Genomic DNA, 6153 nt, shown 5'->3' with positions numbered 1-6153 from the left:
GGGTGGTATGAGCCTGGAAATAGAGAAACATTCAGACCATATGGAAACAGATACAGATTCGTGGAAGGAAAGATGAGAAGCAGCCTTGCCTCTTTAAGGGAATGACTCACCAAGGGAGCATGATACATGGGTTCCTCCCTGAAGCTTCACTACCTATGTATTTATCTGAAAATTTACTTCATCTAAATTGATGAGATCCAATGTTACAATCTAGGAGATTTCAGTTGGAGACTATACTTGTACAGACATTGGAAAGGTGATACCAATTCATGTTGACTCCAATTAGCACATGGAGTCAATAGACTAATACAATATTTATATATTATACCCATATGCTAAAGAAGGCACAAGTAAAAATGGTCAAAGTTTTATATTCAGGATAGGAAGAGTAGTAGATAGCTCATTTTCTGGGGAATCTGGAAGTTTTATTTTGCTAGACAGTAAACTTTACTTGTGTAGGATCACCTATGTTTTGATCATTAGTATATATCTTATTCCTTCTGCCACTTTTGGCCCAAAGTAAATTTAAAATAATTTTATTTTGGTCTGTCTTCTTGGAGACCAGGAAATTTCGGAAGCAATATGAATTTTGGAAGAGAGGTATTTTGAGGGGAAAAATGGGAAAATGGGAAATAGCTGATCTTGCTGTAGGAGAAGCTAGGAAGACTGAGGGGTCCAAATTCTACTCTCATTATATTAATCCTTAAACCCTGGGAAGTTTCCCTGGGATGCTATTCTAACTTAAGGCCAGGCTACTATTCTGATGCATCTATAGCCAAAAGCAAATCTGGCTTTGCTTCATCCCTTTTTCTATAAATTCTCATCAAGTTAACCAGATCTGCAGTCATGGCCAATAAATACACCATACCTTGGCCTTTCTCAAGGCCCAAGGCATTTTAGCTGGTGTCCAGGCCAAGAATCAAAATGAGATTTCAAGTCCCTTAAACTGATTCTGGGTCTTGCATTTAGGCTGACAAATGACATTATTCTTGTAGAATCCAGTAAGTGCCAAAGCCCTTATCCTCAAAATATGGTGGCTTTGGATGTAGATAAAGAGCTGATTTTCCTAAAGGTGATATGACTTATACCACCCAAAATGTTTGGCTGCCATTGTCTCAGGCTTACTTGAGGAAATTAAAAAAAAAAAAATTTTTGAGGTGGCAGACAGCTTGAAAATCATGGTGCTCTTTGCATAATACTATGAAATATGGATGTATTTAATTCTAGCATTTGAACTAGGAACAATTTTCCTAGCAGAAAATGACTATATTATAGGTATGCAACATAAAATCACAACACACGTGCATGCAAACAACAAGCTCTTGAGGGAGGCATGATCTGTTGTTTCAGACTTTTGCCATTAATATTCATTGGCTGCTTGTTCATTTGTTTTGTTCTCTGCCTCACAGGCAAGCAGTAGAAACCACCAAAGGTTTAAGAAAAATTTATGGAAGGAAAATTTAAAGTTGAAAACATTCTATCCATTAAGTTATTATTTCCTCTAAATTGGCAAGGCTGCCATTATTCAATTTCAGCAGTGAAAAATCTTGGATCAGCATGTGGAATATTGAGGCTCTTTGGGAAAGCAGTTTGAAAATTACAGATGGAAATCAGTATAATGTAGGTTAACAATCTGAAACTCAGGGTCAGACACACCCAGATTTGGGTCCATACTCTGTCAGTCTTACTAGCTGTGGGACTCCCAAAGACTCATTGAATCTTTCTGTGTCAAACTTTTTTCCACAGTGAAATGGTCACAACCATAATATCTTAGAATTGTGTGTTAAGTGAAGTAGTATATCCTTAAGGACTCTTTGATTTTGAGCAAAAGAAATCAACTTTGAGTAAATTAAGCAAATAGTTTATTGGACGGATATTGGTGCTTGACAATATCCATGAGAACCTGAAGAATCAGGCATGGAAATGGGGTTGAACCAAATCAGTTCTGGAGGCTCAGAAGCAGAAAAGATAACAGTAATTTTATAACAGCAACTCTAGTCTGGTCATCCTCAATCAAATGGAATAGAACTTCTTTGACTCTCTGATGGTGTTCGAAATATCACAGAAGAAACATCTAATTGGCCTAGGTTGGGTCAAAGACCACTTCTTGTTCAGTAGTAAGGAGCACATTTGATTACAGTTTCTTGTCAAGACTGTCTTCAGTGAAGTATTCCTTTTTTTTGGATTATGGTCATTTGGTTATGTGTTTAATTTTGAATCAGAAAGTTTGAAACAATAAGTCCATAATCAACACAGAGTGAGGGCCAGCCTCTGAGTATCAGCTTATATCAGCTTACAGAGTTCTTTGGGATCCTTGTTAGAACAGTGAGGTTTGAACAGGGAACCAGAAAGGCAGGCATCTGTTTCTTGTGACCACTCCATTAGATAATATGTACCTCATGCCCTGGAATCCTAACACACAGGTCCACGTGTATTACAGTTCTATTTTTTGTTATTTTTTTTATTTTATATTGGAGCATCATTGATTAACAGTGCTGTTAATTGTTAGTTTCAGGTGTACAGCAAAGTGATTCAGTTATACATATACATGTATCTATTCTTTTTCAAATTCTTTTCCCATTTGGGTTATTACAGAATATTGAGCAGAGTTCCCTGTGCTAGACAGTAGGTCCTTGTTGGTTATCTATTTTAAATATAGCAGTGTGTACCTGAGGTATTCTAATACCTTTTCAGTGGAAGTGGTATTCTAGTGAAGAAAAATGGGATACAATTGGAAGGGGAAATGAATACAGGTGTTCTAAAACAAAAATGTCTTCTTTTTTCAGCTTTTTTGAGGTATAATTGACAAACTGTAATAAATTTAACAGGTACAATATGATGATGTGATATTTGTGTACATGGTGAAATAATTCCCATAACTGAGTTAATTAGCATCCATCACCTTACATGTTTACTTTGTGTGTGTGTGTGTGAACACTTAAATTCTACTCTCTTCACAAATTTCATTTGTCCAAACAGTACCATCAACTATAGTCACCATTAAACAAAAATGTCTTCTCTAGATGGAGTATGCAGGGTGCCTGATACCTACTAGGTACTCAGTATATGGTACTTAACCTCACCTTCCTACTTCATTTAAGGCAATCAGATGATGCACAGTAAGTGGAGTTGACTTGGGATACTGGGTATTACTCTGTAATATTTTGACATTAGTCCAGTAATTTTTAAGAGTGTCAGAAGCCCAGTATTAGTGGTTTTCCATCTTTTTGGAATGAGCCCCTTCACTCACAAAGGGGCTTTGGATGCCAATCCTTCAAGAGGAGTCAAAGGATCTCTAAAGATGCAGTTTCTCAAACCTGGGGCCCACAGAGGTTGCTTAGATAGAGTAACTCTGCTCAATGAATTATTATAGTGATCTCCAGGGATGTGTGGCTACTTACATCATTGTTTCCAAGGATATTGAAGATCTTGAAGATCTACATTTGGGATCACTACAAAAGAAAGTTCTATGGGAAATTTTCTATTCTCTAAAGTGTGTATCTTTTGATAGGTATTTTCAGAATAAGCATGGCCAAAAAAAAAAAAATACTCTTTTTTATCTCTGCTGACTACAAACTAAATCTACAAATACCCCAGAGAGTTTGGCAAATCTTAGCCATCACAATATGATAATTTCACTATTTCTCCTGGAGTGACTGGGAAAATTCACTTTGTGGGTATATTTTCATTGCCAACCGTACTCTAACATTTTCCTTTTATCTCTCTCTCACTTCTTGTTTACCCTAATTATTTTATTTGCTAAACCACAGTCCAATTTTATTCTTATACACATTTGTACTTTAAGGAGAACTTTCTAACTATGGTCTTTTGAAACTCCATCAACCTGTATTCTGATGTGAACATTTTAAAATAGAGTAATCCTTCATTCCGCCCCCAGTTGTAATTCAGAAAACTATGGCGGGGAACAGTCCCTGTAGTGGACTGTACCTCTTCCCCATTTCAACTTTGTGACCAAATTCACCACATCACCTCTTGAGTCCTTCATTAAATTATCAGGACTCTACTGCATTTAGGATTGATTTGACAGGGGACTCAGAGGCCATCAGAGCTACAAGGTCTGTATCTCTAGCTTTCTTTTTCCTTCTTAAATCAAAAAAAGACTTTGGTTTGTCACAGCCTGACCCATCTATTCAGAAGTTTGTTCCATTAACTCTTTTAATAGTCTCTTCTCCAGGGCTCTGATGAAATTAAAGTCATTTCCACCCAGACGCTGGAGGGCTCCTGTCTTTCACCATAATTCACTGGTTCCAGCTAATGGGCGGGGGAGGGGCAGAGTGGAGGTTATTGCAAGGCTAGGCTATGCTTTGCAGACTGTGCGGTGATTGAAGATGTGAAATGGTAGGTGCTTTTTGTTTCTTCTTAGACCTTCGTTAGAATGCTTATTTTGTCCCTCCTATGCTAGCTCTGGTGGGATGTAGGTAGAGTGGCCTCCATCTTAGTCTATATAAGTTGTGCTAGGAGAGATCTAATCTTTCCATATTCTTTTCCACCCCTTTGACAGAGGCCTGAATTCACACTGTTAGTAATTCATTCTTTCAATTTAAGGTTTTAGATTTTCTAAAATTTTTAGAATAGCATATTGAGTTTTATGAGTCATTAGCATCTCATAAAAATTTTATTTTACATTTACTAGGTAACACACTTTGAACCAGAAAGATGAGAAGAGTCAGAGAATACTGGGTCCCTGAGTTAGTGGGTAGAGGTGTGTCAGAAAAGCCAAGAAGCTGACAGCAACTAAACAGCTTTTGCCAAACTTTAAGGTATTTAACACAGAGCTGGCCAGTCTCTATTCCCTACATTCAAATATTGTTCTGGATTCCTAAAAGTGTGGATACTATTTTCTATTTCTTGGAATTAAAGTTTATCAATCACTCTAGTCAAAGTGTATCCCAATTTTTTTTTTTTTTTGGACATAATTGTACACCCTATTGAACCTCTTTTTCTGGCAGGACTGGGGAGGAAATTTCAGAAAAGATTTCCAAAAGAGAAGTCATAGACACTGCCAGTCAACATATAACATCAGAAATGTGAACAAATTAAAATCAAAGTGAGGTAACTTTTTTTTTTTTTTTTGTGGTACGCAGGCGTCTCACTGTTGTGACCTCTCCCGTTGCAGAGCACAGGCTCCAGATGCACAGGCTCAGTGGCCATGGCTCACGGGCCTAGCCACTCCATGGCATGTGGGATTTTCCCGGACCAGGGCACAAACCCGCGTTCCCTGCATCAGCAGGCGGACTCTCAACCACTGCGCCACCAGGGAAGCCCCAAGTGAAGTAACTTTTGTTTCCAACCATGATACAGTCATTAGTCCGGGACTTGCCCTCCTGGCATAAAAGGATAGAAAACTCAAAAAATATATGAAACAACTGTAAAAAGCAGTAGAGAACTATGCGGGAAGGGAAACAAACTAGGTGAACTCTACTATTGCCTTGACTTTCTGCTTGGGGACAATTTTTACTGATAAGAACAGATACTACACTTGATCTTAGCCAAAAGGCTGAGAAGCACTTGGGGACAATTTTTAGAACACAATGCAGAGATGGGAACACATGCAGAGTACAGTTGTCCTGCTAAGTTGAAGGTACAGCAATCAGAGTTTTGTGAGGCTAAGGTTTAATCCAGAGTACCAGAGAGTGGAGGGAATTACACAGATTAAGAACTCTAGAAACCAGCATGGAAGTTCTTATGAACAGGTTGCTGAATATTAAGTATGCACTTGTTGGATAAGGTAAGGCTGAGCAATGTACAAATGTCATGAAAAAAAAAATTGTGTAATGGAGAGCTACAAGCTGAATAATTCCCAGAGAGAATAGGATATGCTCAAGTTCTAACCAGACAGATTAGAGAGAACTTAGAAAGTTCACATTTTAATAGTAGGAATAAAATAGATATAGATTGAAAGCTATTCTAGACACACCTTAACAAAATTTATAGGTTTAAGAGGATTTCACATAATTTAACTGCCTGACCAAACTAAACTCAACATTCTTTAAAAGAAAGCAACAAAATTCAGTATTCAAAAATGTAACATTTACAATGTCAAGCATCCAGTAAAAAAAAAAAGAAATAAACAAGCAAAAAAAAAATGGAAATATATGTGACCTATAATAAAGAGAAAAATCAATCAATAGA

At 37.3% G+C, this 6153-nt stretch overlaps 1 pseudogene; it reads right to left on the bottom strand.

The window, feature by feature from the left end:
• Positions 1–5353: 5353 nt before the first annotated feature.
• On the bottom strand, positions 5354–5530 carry LOC113607578 (uncharacterized; annotated as a pseudogene).
• Between the last annotated feature and the right edge of the window lie 623 nt (positions 5531–6153).

The sequence above is a fragment of the Aethalodelphis obliquidens genome, unplaced genomic scaffold (genome assembly GCF_003676395.1).
Source record: "Aethalodelphis obliquidens isolate GAN/ISIS:26980383/991018 unplaced genomic scaffold, ASM367639v1 scaffold48, whole genome shotgun sequence".
Lineage (NCBI taxonomy): Eukaryota > Metazoa > Chordata > Mammalia > Artiodactyla > Delphinidae > Aethalodelphis > Aethalodelphis obliquidens.
This window is presented reverse-complemented; position numbering and strand designations above follow the sequence as displayed.